The 18035-nt window shown below is 39.3% G+C and overlaps 1 protein-coding gene across 5 annotated transcripts in view; it reads right to left on the reverse strand.

Annotated features, from left to right (window-relative positions):
* Positions 1-18035, reverse strand: part of PCSK5 (proprotein convertase subtilisin/kexin type 5) — a 467438-nt gene that overhangs the window by 262633 nt on the left and 186770 nt on the right. The gene's annotated exons all lie outside the window — the stretch shown is intronic.

An 18035-nucleotide genomic window follows, 5' to 3' on the forward strand; every position in this document is an offset into this window, starting at 1 on the left:
GCCAAAATTTGAACCCAGTGAGACCTGAGAGTTGGGATATTAGTTGTAATTACCACAGTTATGTACTATTGTTTAAAATCTTCAAATCCACCACGAATTAGGTGCTATTACGCACCCTCATTTACCTCTGAGGAGAATGAGGTATAGAGAGGTTATGCCTCTATGCTAAATCACAGTCAGTGAGTGTCAGACGCAAGTACTAACTGTTCACTTCTTTCTATAGAGCCGATCTCCCCATGCATGGTGTAGACATGAATTACTGAGGGATGTTAATGGATGCTACCATAAATAAAAGGATTTCAAGGTCACATATGTTTGCGAATCCCTGAGTTAAACAAAACTAAGTGAGCCTCTTTATTGCAAAACCTCTAAGAACTTTTAATAAATGAATGCTTATTGCAAAATTCTAAGAGCAGAACACAGTGTAATGTAATTTTTCCAAACATATGTGACCGCAGATCTATTAACATTTTCTTAGAATGGTAGAAGACAGTGTCACATTCTTCACGCCAAAACCTGGTAGCTAAAAATAACTGAAGTAATTTCTTGTTTGGTGGCTCATGCATGTAATCTGAGCATTTTGGGAGGCTGAGGTGGGCAGATCACCCGAGGTCAGGAGTTCAAGACCAGCCTGTCCAACATGGGAAAACCCCATCTCTACTGAAAATACGACAATTAGCCAGGCATGGTGGTGCACACCTGTAATCCCAGCTACTCAATAGGCTGAGGCATGAACATCGCTTGAACCCAGTAGGCAGAGGTTGCAGATTGCCCTGAGCCAAGGTCATGTCATTGTACTCCAGCTTGGGTGACAGAGTAAGGCTCTAGCTAAAAAAAAAAAAAAAAAGAAAAAAAAAAAAAGAATTTCTGAAAGTCCTCAATAATAAGAAACAGAAGCAAAGTAGAATACAGACATACATGTGAAATGATGTCTTCAGGAGAAAACAGAGAATTAAGCCAAAATAAAGAGTATTTCTGGGAATAGCTATAGCTGAATCCCTAAGAAATGTTACAATTTTAAAGCTAGAAGGCACATCGGAGGACATCTAGGTCGAATCCATCATTGTGTTTGAGGAAGTGAAAACTCAAGTCAAAAAGCAGGTGATGGTGGAGACTTTACCTTCTAGGCCCTAATTTTCTGGTCACCAGGTGGAAGGAAAAGCATTTGGGTGATGCTGTCTTAGAATTTCTGGAAAAAGCCAAAGCAAAAGAGACAACAAATCTGGAGTATCTGTGATAAACTCTTCCAGACCTTGAATCCTCAAGGAACAGAATATTTATGACATGATTTGATAGACCTGAACATTCATTTCTTTTTGTCCTTGAACTTGGAAAAAGTGCTTTATGATTACCCAGGAATTGGGAATAGTCAAGAAGAGAGAAGGGGATAAACTTTCAGGTGCTATTGCTGCTAGACAGCTGGGCCTGGTTTACCATCCCTCAATGTCCCATCAAAATATTCATGATACATAGAGAAAGGTGCAGAAATCACAAAGCCATCACAAATTGAGAATTTTGTTCGATGCTATGTTAATCTCTAGGAGGGATTATGCATTGCTATGGTGGGGGTGGTCAGACTGAGAAACCACGGTGACAAACTCATTTCCAGACCTCAGAGACAGAACGCCATACCAAATGGAATGAAAGAACGCTCTAACTCATTATCATCAATATGTTCTCTCTCTATCAGACACTGAGGGGCTGTGTTACAGGCAAAACTCAGGGTCCCACTGGGCCTCACCTGATGGATCAACAGAGCACATATGAGACTGTGCAAAAACCCACCTGATTTAAACAGCACCACAACAGATGACAAAGACCCACAAAACGATGAAAAGCATATATTGTACAAGCAAGCACAAGCACATGTGTATATATGTATGTAAAATTATGACAGTGTGCCCATGTATCAAATTCAATTAAACTATCTTTAACAAGTAACTTGATTTTAAAAATATTTAATAAGAAAATATTTAGAAAACAGTTTTGTGACAATGTAGTTATAAACATAGGATACAAAATGATACAGCAATCTCAGTTTAGGAAAAAATGTGTATAGACTCCACATAGTGATCAACACCGGTAATCCTGGTGCTTTGGGAGGCTAAGGCAGGAGGATAATCTGAGGCCAGTAGTTAGAGACCAGCCTCGGCAATAGGGAGAGACCACATATTAACAAAAAACTAAAAGCAAATAGCTGGGTGTGGTGGTGTATGCTTTTAGTCTCAGCTACTTTGGAGGCTGAGGTGGAAGGACTGCTTGGAGCCAAGAGTTCGAGGCTACAGTGAGTTATGACTGCTCCACTGCACTCCAGCTTGAGTGACAGAACAAGATCCCGTAGCTTAAAAAAAAAAAGGGGGGGGGGGGTGGGGGGATTGGACATGGCAGCTCACACCTGTGATCTCAGCACTTTGGGAGGTTGAGGCAGGCAGATCACAAAGTTAGGAGTTCGAGACCAGCCTGGCCAACATAGTGAAACCCCGTCTCTACTAGAAATAATAATAATAAAAAAAAATAGCCAGGTGTGGTGGTGCACGCCTGTTATCCCAGCTACTTTGGAGGCTAAGGCAAGAAAAATCGCTTGACCCTGGGAGATACAGGTTGCTGTAAGCCAAGTTTGTGCCACTGCACTCCAGCCTGGGCGAGAGAGTGAGACTCCATCTCAAAAAAAAAAAAAAAAAAAAAAAAAAAGAGCAAGACAAAAAAGGTATATATACAGAAGGCTGTACACATAAATTTAGATGCATACTATAAAGTGACAATGTAATTGAAGTTATCCTCTATGGTAAGATCAGAAAAGATTTTTATTTTCTTTTTTTATGTCAATCTTCCATGACCATGTATTACTTTTATAAAAATAAAAAAAGAATTAATTCTTCAAAAAGAAAACTGAACGATCAAATACAGAATTCAGGCTGAAGGAAATATGGCTCCATTAAATAATAAACACATTTGTGCCTTTTGTCTAAAATGCCTTAAAAAATAACTAAGTTCTTTTAAATTTATCTTATCAGTATTAAATACTGTAATATCTTATTTCATAATAATCTAGAGCTTCTATATTCAACACTTTATTTCACCCACATAAAAATTCTGAATTATAATTTATATTGCTTTCATTTCACAGAAGTTAATATGAATAAACAAGATAACTACTCCCCCCCAAAAATAAAAATAAATAAATAAAAACATTAATTCCTCTACTAAGAGGGAAAACACAGATTCAATTCTTAAAAGATCATTTTATGTTGTGGCCAAAAGGGGTTTTACCCATAGAAGATCCACTGGTTGTACTAAAAACGACAGAGGCTAACATTTCTAAAAAACCTTCTATGCGTCAACCACTCTACAAACATTATTCTGCACAATCCGAGTTTACATTATCATCATTTTATAGACAGCAAACTTAGTCTCTCAGAATTGCTCACTAAGGGGCTGGGTGCAGTGGCTCACGCCTGTAATCCCAGCACTTAAGAAACAAGCCTGAGCAACATAGCGAGACCTTGTCTCTAAGAAAAAAATAAAAAATTAGTTGGGCATGGTGCCATATGTCTGTGTTCCTGGCTTCTAGAGAGGCTGGGCAAGAGGATCACTTGAGCTCAGGAGTTCGAGACTACAGTGAGCTATGGTCACAGCATTGCACTCCAGCTTGGGCAACAGAGCTCAGAGAAAGACTGTCTTCAAACAAACAAAAAAAAGAAAATGCCAGACCTTGAAAACTGACTAGAGCCACACCCTGAGCTATTAATCCTTACAACAGACTTCTTTCGGGCAAAAAGAAGGCTAATCATTATTGCACCCTTTCTGGCCAAATCGCCCATGTCTTCATTGAAGCCTGGCCTTGGGATGTAAGAGCAGAGCAGTCCTCAAGTTCTTTCTAGACTTGGTGGTAGGATTACAACTGATAAAGAATGGATGCATGCCTTGCCCTTAAGGGCAGGATGTAGTTTTGAACCCCCAAGTTCCCCGCAATCCCACCCTGAGGGGGGACTCCCTCAGAAGTGTGAACACAGGTCATTCTTTTCCAGCAGCACGCATAGAAGACACCACTAAGGAGGGGCAATGGCATTGCTAAGGGGCTCTTTGGGGATTCACTGGGTTGAGAGAGTCCTGAGTTGAGAGGACAGTAGGGTGCTGCTGCCCTGAAAGTGTCCCTTCCAGACAGAGGTGATGTCCTTGTATTGAACAGATAATTTGAGGGCATTATTTTATAACCGAGCATGGTGAAGGAAAACCTTGAAAGACAGTGTGGGGTCAATAACCATTCCCAGGCCTGAAGGGGCACAGAGAGAGAGGGGAGCCAATGGAGCTGGAGACAGGGTGGCTAACAGAAGGCAGTCAGGGGACACGCGAGCCTGTGTGGGCCCTACAGGCTGGGGGCAGGTGAATGCATACCTGAGCCCTCAGTCTCCTCCTCTTACACTCCCAATTTCTTGCCAATGTTCCCCATTGGCCAAATCTCATCAGAAGCCAGTGGACCTGGGAGTAGAGTCAGTGTCTGCATGCATAGAGCTCGTGAAGAGAAGGGAAGAAGAGATCTTAAGGGTTAAACGGGAGACACTGGAATTGTCCTGAAGGTGTGCCATGGATGGCATTGCATTCCCCCAGAGTCATATGCTGGCCCTGAAGAGCAAAGTGACTTTATTTGGAAGAAGGCTTTTCAGTGAGGCAATTAAGCTTAAATGAGGTCATAAGTATGGGGCCCCACAGGACTGGTGTCCTTATAAACAGAGGAAGAGACACCAGAGCTCTCTCTGGCTCTGTAGTGTTCTCTCTCTCTCTCTCTCTCTCTCTCTCTCTCTCTCTCTGTGTGTGTGTGTGTGTGTATGTGTGTGTGTGTGTGTGTGTGTGTGTCTGTCTGTCTCTGTCTCAGGGTGTGGGCAAAGAGGGAAGGCCATGTGAAGACACAGCCAGAAGGTGGCCACCTGCAAGCCAAGGAGAGCCAGGACCCGATTGTCCAGGCATCGTGATCTTGGACTTCCAGCCTCCCAGCCTCCAGAACTGTAAGACAACGAATTTCCCTTGTTTAAGCCAGAGGTCCCCAAAGGAAATCGGTCTGTGGCTTGTTAGGAACCCGGCCATGAACAGAAGGAGGTGGGTGGTGGGCGGGCAAGCAAAGCTTCATTTGTATTAACAGCCACTCACCATCATTCACTTACTGACTGAGCTCCACTTCCTGTCAAATCAGCTCTGGCATTAGATTCTCATAGGAGTTTGAACCCTCGTATGAACTGTGCGTGTGAGGGATCTAGGTTGTGCATTTCTTATGAGAATCTAATGCCTGATGATCTATGACTGTTTTCCATCACCCCTAAACGGGACTGTTTAGTTGCAAGAAAACAAGCTCAGGGCTCCCGTGATTCTACATTATGGTGAGTCGTATAATTTCATTTTGCATTACAATGTAATACTAAGAGAAATAAAGTGCACAATGAATGTAATATGCTTGAATCACCTCCCAATCCCCCGTTCCATGAAAAAACTGACTTCCATGAAACCGGTCTCTGGGGTCAAAACCACTGAGGACCTCTGGTAAGCCACCGAGTCTGTGGTGTTTTGTTCCAGGAGCCCAGGCTGACTGTCAGGAGGAGGGAGGAAGAGAACAGTGGCCTGCCCCTCGTTGGATTCTGTGTGCTCTGCCACAGAACACAGAGGCTGCCATCATTCCACCCATGAGGCAATCTGACCTTTATTCCTGTGAGTATGGTTTATGATTGAAGTCCCAGAAATACACAGCCTGAATTTATGGACTGGAAATGCCCATCAATTCAAGAGAGCAGCTAAACATCTACGGGGTTAATCCTAAACAACCAGCAATTCAAAGATACATTTCCTACAGAGGCACAGGGGGTTGCCATTCATATGAAATATCCAGAAACCAAAACGTGGCAAAAAACTAAAAATCTGGACATTTCTCCCCCCAAAAAAGTAATGTAAGAATTAAGTCTTAATGTGAGATGCAGGGGGAAGGGGGAGGGCACGGAGTACCATGAAGAGAAAATAATCTTAAGTGTGGGCAATGATGATATTTGCTAGCTTGGTGAGGCAGTGTGGTTGCAACTGGCTATTTAAATATGGCTTTGCATGGCAAAAAAAGAAAAACCCCTTCAATTTAATTGAGTGTTCAGTTAAAAGTTAGTTAACTTAAGGCGAAATATATTGTGGAATCCATGCAGGATCCATTTGAACAACCTGTAAATACTCTCTTTGTAACTAAATGTGCATATTTTTTTCTCATGAATGCCCTATGAAAATCAATTTGTATTACCCTATAGGCATTATTATTAAAGGACAGAAAAGAATTGGATTTCCTGTGGCTCAGAAGGTCAGTAAAGGTCACTTTATGCTGGATTACCAATTAAATCATACACTCCGAGCCACATTTTGAGAACATTAGAGTATGATGAAACTAAATTTCTTTCTTTAAAATGGTGTGATTACTTTTTAGTCAGTGCAGTGAAGTTTTATTTGATATTTTAGTATTACTTTTCTTCTCCTATATTGCTTAGTAAGTATTTTTAAAAGACCCTGAATAATTGATATAAGTTTCTTGTCATTTAAAAAGGAGTAACATATAATATATATGAATATGTGGCTAGATTCCGTGCTAGAAGTTTTCACATATTATTAGATAATTTAGAGCAAAATCGAGAGCAACACCAGCAAAGCAGACAGTATTAAATGGATTGTTCCAGATTAGAAAACTGATAACATTAAGTAATGAGTAAGTAATTACTCATAACTGATAACATTAAGTAATGAGTAAGTAATGAGTAAGTAATTAAGTAATGAGTAATTGATAACATTAAGTAATAACATTAAGCATATAACTAGGATGTGGTAGAGACAAGAGGTCAAGACCTTGGGTCTGATTAGAACCTCTGGATCCATATATGCCGACTTGAAGAGACACAATAAAACAACTTCGGCACTTCATTCGTGATGTCGTCCAGGCACCGCCTCAATGCCCAGCTTATCAGAGCCCCTTGCCATTCCTCTCCCCATCTTTTTTGATATTCCTCCTCTTGGGAAGAAAAGAGCACAGTTCTCTCTGTAAGCTCTTCCATATGCCATGGTGATTCCATCCTCCATATTCCCTGGATAAAGGGACATTCAGGGATAAAGAGAAGAAGTTGGAGAGAGAAAAGGACACTTACTACTAATTACTTGGTATCTAAGAAATAAAGAACTGTTCCTATTTTTAAAGCTCAAGGACATTCTGACTAGCATTTCTGAAATAAATTTTGTTGCTTTATTGAACAGGGTTCATTGAAAGAAACACATTCGTCTAGAAACATAAAGATGAACAACACAAAACAAAAAACCAGAATTTAAAAACCTCAAAAACACCACCAAAACCCCCTTTAAAAACTATTGTTTTTTGTGGCACTCACCCAAAACATTTGTTCCAGAATTCTAAAACATATTGCTTCTTTGAGCAATTTAAATAACTTTCTGATAACACTTATCCTATTGTTAGAAACAGACTAAACTGGTATAACTTGATGGGAAAAAGTGTTCTTTGTGATGCACAGAGATAACGTAGTCATGGTAAATGTGTATTAAGACATCTACAGGATAAGAGCTTATTTAAGCCCCAGACTTGTTTTTTCAATCAGTTCATCCAAGTAAAATGGAGCAGAGGTTAGGAAAATTAATTATATGGAATTGAGTTAGACTCAGGGAATAAGGTGGTCCAGCCCCTCAAAAAACCTGCAAGTAACTTGAATGAGACAATATGAGATGTTCTGTTCAATGTAGAGAGTATCTAGATTTCTCTTGTTCTGCTTCTACACTTAGAATAATTCATAATTGTGCTCTCAGAATAACTAAGGTAAACAGAGACATATACTATTATACGTATTTTAAAGCAAACTGTCATTAATTATGCTTTATTTGTTTGGTGATTTAAGTAAACAGTTCATTAATTCCACTTGCTTCCAAGCAAAAATTCCAGGATTGAAAATGCTTACCAATGGAAAGCAACAGCTCCCTAAAGCTGATCTCAGCAACCAGCCAACAACCAGTGAGTGCCCTCTACCAGCACCTGCTGATTGATGTCCTGCGCTTCTCACAGCCCAGTTCCTGGCCCTGCTACTGGTCTCCATCTTTATGCACCTGCTTTAGCCTGTCAGCTGCCAGCCCTGCCCATGCACCCTAAGAGGGACTCCGAGGAAGAGTTGTCTAAACATCCACAGACCGGCTTCCAAAGAACATCGTACAAGATGATATTCATCATTCACATTCTATGCTACTCAAACACACAAAGGATGGCTTATAAGAGAGGTGAGAAATACAAATGCAGTTATTTTCTATTTCTCTAGTGAGAAAACTGGAGCAAAGAAGGCTTTTGTGAATAGTAACCTATTTCTGCTCATTTCTGTCTTCTTGCCATTTCTTCTGTGGTGTGACTTCACTCCCTGTCTCAACCTCACCAATCTATCTTCTCAACCCCATACCAGGTAGTCTGTATTATGATTTTCTGTGTACACAATAGGTCACTAAGCCAGTATATTTTTTATGTTCTTTTGACTTTTTAATGATGCACTGAAATTATCAGATGCAGTTATTAGCAATCACATTAGTTTTACCATTCACAAATGAAAATCCATTTTAGATGCTTCCTGAGCTTATCAAATGCAGTCAACTTCACTTTCAAAAAAATAGAGAGCCCAATAATGACAGGATCAGTTGCAAATGACAAAATTTTAAATGTCATTTATAAGCTACTTTTAGGGTCTTTTCATGATATTGTTCAAGTCCTACTCCATGAACGGACAGCATGTTGCATTGAATTTAGGGACTTCAGGTCAGTTTTCTAAAGTGACACTAGGAAATGGTCAGTAAGGTGGTCAAAGACAAGTGTCAAGGACAATGAATCAGTGCTGCAAATATAGAACTTGCCTACACTCAGGTTCCCTATAATTAGCTAATTTTATGTTTATTGTGTGAATAGAAAGAAAAAAATTGAGTTACTTATCCACCATATCTACTAGAATATAAATTTGGTAGAGCATCAACCCACTAACGGCTTAGTAGATTCAATCTCCTTATCAGAGATGCCCTTTCTTCCTAAGGGTTGATTGACACTGCGAGCTTATGCACTTAACACAGCTTTTTAACTTTATCACAACAGTGTACAAGTTGGTATGATCCTTGGCTCTTGACAACAATATAAACATTGTGTAGATTTCTTTTACTCTATTTTTACAGCATAACTGGAAGAAGAAAAGCAGTCTTACATGGAGAAAGATTAGAGTATCTGTGAAGAAGTAAAAACTGGGTGAGTTTACCAATGGAAATAAATATGCTGGCATACAAAGAATTCTATTTCAATTAACCTTTAGATATTAGGTATATTCAGGAACTTCGAATAGTAAAATTTTGGAGCTGAATAATGTCCTGTGGATATTACATAAAGTTGGACACGTAAAAGGTTCATTTAGTATAATTCTACATTCCTACGTAAGGAAACTAAGGAAATAAAGTTACCAGAGCCAGTTACCAGAGGCAGGAATGGGATCAGAATGCACCCAGTCTTGCCTCATCCAGTGCTGATTTCCCCTGACTAGTACTGACACTAGGTGTACCTAAAAATACTTAACAACTTGTTTAGGAAAACATGCTTAACAGTGGTGGATTCGAGAAAATTAAAAAAAAAAAAAAAAAAAAAAAAAAAACCACCACCTTCCCTTCTGCATGATCTGATTTGCCAATCAACAATTCCCAAATAATTATCTTCTTTCATAGTCCATCTGTGGTCAATTGATATCGGTCAGTTCTGTTTTTTTCTCAGGCCTCATCTCATCTGACTCACAGTTGCCTCAGCAAGACTGAGGCGATTCAATTCTGGTCGCTCCTGCATCCTCCACGCTTTGAGCCCCTGTACAAGCTGTTTTCCCATTGTGTGGGGGCATCTCACACTGGCTGGAAAGACGGGCAGGCAGACTAGGTTTCTCAATTCCTCACTCCAAGCAGCTAAGAAAATAAATGTACATCTCATATGCTCTCTGAAACAACTACAATCAATAATGCCTAGCACCCACACAGCTGTTCTGGGTACATCCACCATCTCAGTATCCCCATTTTTGGGAGAAGGAAAGCTATTCTCACACCTGCCAAAACTTTTTACAACTTGGTTCATCCCAGAGTCAAGGCAGAACCCTGCTCAGCCTTTCAGGAGTGCCAAGTTTATGAAACTGAGAAGGACATTTCCAATGTTAATATGGATCACCAATGCTGAAATGCTCAGAAATGTATATCACCTTTAAATGTTATATGGAAGAGGTAAAATGTGAAAAATTCCTTTCACAGAGAATAAACACATTTATTATCGACAGAGGTATGAAAGGAACTTACTGTAAATATTTGGACAGGCACTTTGAAAAGAGGATAGAATATTCCAGCAATAATGAAAAGTTCATACTCTTCTCTAAGTTAGCTCTAGTTTATGAAATTTCTCACTGTGAAGTGACTCCAAGCGCCAGCTCAAGTCTGCAAGGGTAAAGCTACCCTTGCCGAGAGCCCAGCATGGGGCCTGAACTGTGTCACATGCCTGTACGATATGAATAATCTTACACCACAGAGTAACTCTAAATAGAGTTTCGAGTTTCTGAAATAGAGAAGATCAGCCCTCTCCATTTCCTACTCATGAACACAATCCTGTTTTAATTAAAACAAATGACGCTTTAGAGAAAATTACAGCTGTTATCAGGCTCACATTATTTACAAGACTCTGTAGTGACTATTTGGGGATCCTTAAAGATCCATTCAATGTGGCCCTTTCTTTGAAAAGAAGCCCACTACAAGACTGGACACTTCACATGTGCAATGTCATTCAGCCTTCAACATCGCTCTGCAAAGCAAGTCTCTGGGAAACAGAAGCGCTGATAACTTGTCTCAGGTGAAATAGCTAGACAGTAACCAAATCGGGCAAGATAGAGACTCTCTATACCATTGCAGGCCCCGTCCAAGGATGAAGAGGAAGAGAACAGACCACACAGTGGGGTTCAGGGAGATGCCAGATCAGTTGCCTGGATGATCAATTCTCCAGGAACTCAGAGAAGAGAGAGATCTTTGTTGCAGTGCTCACTTTTGTGACCACGGTTCAGCTACGGTTGACTGGGAGCTGAGTGTGTACAGATGGGCCCACGCGACCCACTCGACAGGAATGTCTATTGCACAGACCATGGTAGCAAAAAGTGCCACGGTCATGCTTCTTACTCGCCATGTTGCCTTACTTTGCCAAGACTCAGTTTACAAACCAATAAGCTGAGTGTTCCTGTGAGGCTCATGCCCATGTCTACTTCAACTGGCTACAGGTGTTATAATTAGAATAATGTTCACAGTTAACTATTAGGTTTGACTGTCTTCATCAAACATGAGGTGAGGAATGCAAGCTCAGGTGAAGTGGAAAAACAAATCTGCTGTCTAAGCCCTGTATTCTTTAAAATCATTTGATATTCTCAAGTGAGTTCAATGGGCCCTTGCTTATTACAAAGTGGTTTTGCTTTTCCCATTTCTGCCATGTTACGTTGAAGAAAACTGATCTGTCTTTTCTCCCTATCAACTTTCTGGAATCTATGTTTAGAATCATAGCAATTAAAGATTAGGAGAGACCTGAACTTGACCTAATTTAATCCCTATATGATTTTGAATTTTCCCTTAACAGGGACATCCATGCTAAACTAAAGCACCCTTATGAGGAGGGGTTCGCTTACCTCGCAGATAGCCCGGCAGTAACTACAAACAGAACCAGCCAGACCAAAAGGACAAAGGACTGTTGTTGATAACTGATCAATCTAGGAGCAGAATAGTCTAACAGAGGGATTTAGAATAGGATTTGCAAACGTTGGTTTAAACTGCCCACACAGTTACTAATGGACCTGTAAACTAAAATTGAAAACAAGATGGTAATAAAAATTTAAAACTGCACCTCACAAGGTTAGAATAGATTTGTGTTCCTCTCCATAAAAATGCACAACAGTTCACATTAATATAGTAACCAAAATTTGATTCTTGGATGTCAGATAACTTTGTGCAATTAAATAATGTGAAACCACACATGTATTTATGAAAAACATACATTCTTTGTTTCCAAAATGGATATTATATTGGGTACAGTTGGCAAACCATGTCTTAGCTTTGTTAATGTTCTAAATACACAGAATTCCATCAGGATGTAGTTAAATCTTGAGGGAGAAATTCTAAAGCAAATCCCAGTTAAAGTCAATTTTCATTAAGTGGAACCAATTTTTAAATAAGCTCCCTTCTCTTTCTGCCTAGCTATATATTATTCCAAAGTTTTACATTTGCCAACTAGTTTAACAGCAATCTGTCATTTATTAAAATGCAAGCTGGTACCAATCCTGCTACAGCTGGGTGCATATCAGACAAAAACATATCCCTCTTGGATGGGACCGGTTAAGTTTATTACGATTACTATTACTGCTTTATTACATAAGATCATTATACCTCTTCTCTCCCCTCCTGGTGAACATATGCCTTTAATTTAAGGGTGGGGAAATAGGTGTATGTTCACTTGTGTGTATGTACAAGAAATCTTTGCTTTTAGCAAACCCTCCACACATGCCATCAGCTTTAGAATCTGGTGAATTGAAAAGGCAACTGATAATGGGAAGGGAAAATAGTAATCACAGTCTTCCTAAGGGATTAAACAGTCAGACATATGCCAATAGACGTCTATCAAATGTCTTGGTTTCCATCTGGACCCTAAACACAATAGAGTGAGGATGGTCCACAGCTTCAACAGAGAAGGGGCCAATGATTCTCATGGCACTGACTCTTCTTGAGCATCCTAGACAATGGCTCTGTTCTGGTAGAATTCATTGGAAAGCTTTAATTGACACTACTAAGCTGAAGAAGATCAAAGAAAAATGACTTGAACTTCAAAGTATACTTGTAGATAAAATGACAAAGCAAACCCTTTAAGCTGTGCTCCTAAAATATCTACAAAAAAACTGCATGATTTCTCCAGAAAAAAAGACTAAGATAAATGCCAAACCAGTGCTTGGCATATAGTGGGTACTTAAGAATATTTCTCTTTTTTGTGTGTGATGGAGTCTTGCTCTGTAGCTCAGGCCGGAGTTCAGGGGCCCAAGCTCAGCTCACTGAAACATCAGCCTCCCAGGTTCAAGTGATCCCCCTGCCTCAGCCTCCTGAGTAGCTGGGATTACAGGCATGTGCCACCATGCCTGGCTAATTTTTGTATTATAGTAGAGATGGGGTTTTACCATGTAGGCCAGGCTGGTCTAAAACTCCTGACTTCAAGTGATCCACCTGCCTCGGCCTCCCAGAGTCTGCTATAACAGGCGTGAGTCATTGCACCCAGCCTTAAAAAATATTTCTTGAGTAAAAAAATAATGGGAATACGGGTAAACTTAAATAGGCTTTTCTAATTATGAAAAAGATTCAAGTTTTTTTTTCTTTTTCTAAAAATGTTACTAAACACACTTGTCAGGAAGTTGTGAAATGATATCAATATTAGACACCTGCTGATGAATATCGATTGCACCAAGTGTTATTAAAGTTTAATAATCCAAATGGGGCAAAAAAGATGATTCCAAGGCAACTAGACTGTGCTATAATAAGTATTCTTATTGTGGGCTGTTTATTCTGCCCTAGCTTACCAGATTCTGTAAACTGAAGAGACTTTGGGAGTTTTGCTTGTACTTTATTTAGAACATTTATTCATCATTATACAGTGAGCTCCCCAAAGACAACGGCTGAGTGCTATTCATCTTTCCCTACCATCTAGAAAAGTTCCTGGAATATTATAACCCCCCAGTGAATGTCTCCTTAATGCAACCAGGAATAAATGAATGAAGAAAGAATCAATCATAGAAAACTTTAGGGTCTTAGCTTCCTATTCTGACACAAAAGCTGGGGTCATCTACAGCTCAAACACTGTCAACTCACTCACTTGTATTAGAAAATAATTTTCCTATTTAGGAATGACTGGGAAAATGAAGCCAAGAATGTTCCCTGAGAGAACGCTATGCCAGTCAACGCCAAGGAGCCAAGCCAAAGGCTCACCATGGTAAATGCAGCTATGTAAGTCTGAATGAGACAAACTTTTAAACCGTTCTTTTCTGAGATGACATGTACAAGTTCAATTCTGAGACCCAGGCAAAACTGAGAAAAAAACCTTCAAGGGAACCTACATGCTCTACTAAGAAGCCTAGGATGTTCCTTGTCAGTCATAAGGAGCAGTGATCAGTTTTAAAGAGGAAAAAAAATGACAAGATTTGCATATGAAAATACTTCATTGACTGCAGTATTCAGGCAGAATTGAAAGTTGAAGCTGAAGCTGGGAAGTTTGGGAAGTAGGCTACTGTGGAGGTCTGTACAAGAGATGTTGTTTCTAACTGTGAGAATAAGAAGACAAATTTCATAAGGTTTTAGGAAACAGTACATGCAAGACTTACTAGACGACTAGCATGAGGAATGAAAGAAATCTCAGGTTTTAGGAAGGGAGGTTGGGTAAACGGGAGTGCTTCCAACACGTGACGGACTACACAAATGTGGATAGAATTAACCACTCATACTATTTCTAGTTCCATTGTTCTGACTCTAGAAGCCTAATGACTTTAGGTGAATTTCACAAAGTAATTTTGCAAATTTAAAAAAAAATTAAATTTAAAAGCAATCCAAAAAAGTAATAAAAAGAAAAGCTTCTATGTAGTTAAAGTTGAGAATCTTGGTTAAATGCATTTTTTTAACTTCAGGCTCCTCAGAGCCCTAAATATGTTTTGTTTTGTTTTTCCTGACAGTTTCTGCTCTCGTCACCCAGGCTAGAATTAAAGGTGTGATCTTGGCTCACTGCAACCTCTGCCTCCCGAGTTCAAGCCATTCTCCTGCCTCAGCCTCCCGAGTACCTGGGACTACAGGCGCCCACCACCACACCCAGCTAACTTCTGTATTTTTAGTAGAGACAGGGTTTCACCATGTTGGTCAGGCTGGTCTCGAACTCCTGACCTCAGGCAATCTGTCTGCCTCGGCCTCCTAAAGTGCTGGGATTACAGGTATGAGCCACCATGCCTGGCCTTAATATGCTTTTAAATCTTCAAAAGGAGCATGTAATAAGTGGTGTTTCTTAAGTATACTTGACAGTAAAATCTCTCTATCCCCAACCCCTTTGCTTAGTATTTTATTAAATTAGTGGTTTCTGCCATATGCTTTAGAAAATATTGTCTTAGGTATTTTTCCCACTTCTATAGGCCATTCGTTTATAATAATCTCAAGATTATATGATTACCTTCTATCAGGATTATTCAGCAACATGAGATTTAGAACAATAAAATTTTTTATACTTTGCATGATTAATCAGTATTTTGTTTTTATTATCTCTGCCCATTTTAAATAATAATAATAATTAAGATTTGTAACATATTTAGAGACTTTACATTGTTATAGGAGCTCTGCTGAACATTTCACAGGAATTAATCATATAATCCTCAAACATTACTATAAAGCATTTATTAGCATTTAGCTCCATTTTAATAGAGAAGCAAAATGATCCTCATAGAGGCTAATTAACTTGAACATGATAGAAAGTACTGGAATTCATATTTGCAAATCCAGGGTCTGGGTACTTTAACCACCATACTATACCATGTACGTTTATAACTTATTTCTAGAATATTAAGCAAAAACAATGCCAGTGTGATCTTTAAGTAAATTAGCTCAGTACATGCAGCAAATTGGCATGGAAGTCATTCATACATTCATTCATTCATTTATCCTTTCTTCACTAAACCGCTGTTGAGTACCAGATACTGTTGTGGGTATTTGGGATACAGTAGAACAAGCATTAAAGAGATAATTAGATAAGTAGAAATAATCAATAGAAAGAGGTACAATAATTGCAAAGAAGGGATTGTGAAGGGCCAGGGTATGTGTGTGTTATACTGTTTATAGGGGAAACCAGGAAGCCTTTTTAAAAAACAAGTTAGATGAGAGCTCAGAGAAGCAGTGAGTTTTGTATACAGAGGTCACTGTGACCTTGACAAAAGCAGCTGCAATGGATTGCAGGGGTGGAGTCCTGAGGCAGTGGCTCTAAGAGATAATGAAATAAGAAAGTTAAAGGATGGCAAGCAGGGACAGTGGCTTCAGGGAATTTAATTCCAAAGGGGAAAAAGGAGAACGGAGGCAGTGTTAGGGAGGAGAAAAACCGAATCTGCCAACACATCAAAGCTAATACACCATGATCAAGTTGGGATGCAAGGCTTGTTCAACGTATGCAAAGTGATAAATGTGATTTACCACATAAACATAATTAAAAGCAAAAACTACATGATTAACTCAACAGAGACAGAAAAAGATTTCAATGTAATCCAACAACCCTTCATGATAAAAACCCTCAACAGACTAGGCATCAATGGAACTTACCTCAAAATAGTAAGAGCCATCTATGACAAACTCACAGCCAATACCATACCAAATAGTCAGAAGCTGGAACCATTCCCCTTGAGAAATGGAACAAGACAGGGTTGCCCACTTTAACTACTCCTATTCAATACAGTAATGGAAGTCCTTGCCAGAGCAATCAGACAAGAGAAAGAAGTTAAAAAGCATCTAAATAGGAAAAGAAGTCAAACTATTTCTTTTTGCTGACGATAGGATTCTATACCTGGAAAATCCTCTAAAGACTCCACTGAAAGACTCCTGAAACCGATAAACAACTTCAGTGAAGTTCCAAGATATAAAATCGATGTATGAAAATCAGCAGCATTTCTATATACCAATAATGTTCAAGTTGAGAGACAAATAAAAAATGCAATCCAGCCAGATGTGGTGGTTCACAACTGTAATCCCAGCAATTTGGGAGGCCAAAGTGGCTGGATCACCTGAGGTCAGGAGTTTGAGACCAGCCTGGCCAACAAGAAACATCATCTCTACTGAAAATACAAAAATTAGCTGGGCATGGTCGTACACACCTGTAGTCCAAGCACTTGGGAGGCTAATGCAGGAGAATCATCTGAACCCAGGAGGCAGAGGTTTCAGTGAGCTGAGATTACGTGACTGTACTCCAGTGTGGGTGACAGAGTGAATTTCACCTCAATTAAAAAAAAAAAAACCCGTAATCCACAGACACACAATAAATACCTAAGGCTATGTCTAAACAAGGAGGTGAAATATGTCTTCAAGAAGAGTTAGAAAACACTGCTAAATCAAAGATGACACAAACAAATGAAAAATGCATTTTATGCTCATGAATTAATATTGTTAAAGCGGCCATAATGCCCAGAGAAATCTTTCGATTCAATGCTTTTCCTATCAAATTACCAATGTCATTTTTTTTTTTTTCACAGAACTAGTAAAAACTATTCAAAAATTCACATGGAACCAAAAAAAGAGTCCTTTGGCCAAAGTGATCCTAAGCAAAAACTATACTAAAAGGCTATAGTAACCAAAACAGCATAGTATTGGTACAGAAACAGACATGTAGACCAAGAGAACATAACAAGAGTATCAAGAAATAAAGCCGCACATCTACAGCAATCTGATTTTCAACAAAGCCGACAAAAAAATAGCAACAGAGAAAGGGCTCCTTATTCAACAAATGGTGCTGGGATAACTGGCTAGCCTTATACAGAAGAATGAAACTGGACCCCTACCATTCACCATGTACAAAAATTACCTCAGGATGGATTAAACATTTTAATGTAAGAAGTCAAACTATAAGAATCCTAGAGGAAAATCAAGGAAATGCCATTCTGGAAATGGGCCTTGGGAAAGAATTTGAGACCAAGTTCTCAAAAGCAACTATAACAGAAACAAAAGTTGACAAGTTGGATCTAATTAAACTAAGAAGCTCCTGCACAGCAAAAGAAACTATCAATAAACAGATAACCGACAGAACGGGAGAAAATACTCACAAACTACACATCCCACAAAAGTCTAATATCCAGAATCTATAAGGAACTTAAATAATTCAACAAGCAAAAGACAATCTGATTAAGCAACGTGCAAAAGACATGAACAGACACTTCTCAACAGAAGACACACATGCA

Source organism: Saimiri boliviensis, chromosome 2 (assembly GCF_048565385.1).
Source record: "Saimiri boliviensis isolate mSaiBol1 chromosome 2, mSaiBol1.pri, whole genome shotgun sequence".
Taxonomy (NCBI): Eukaryota; Metazoa; Chordata; class Mammalia; order Primates; family Cebidae; genus Saimiri; species Saimiri boliviensis.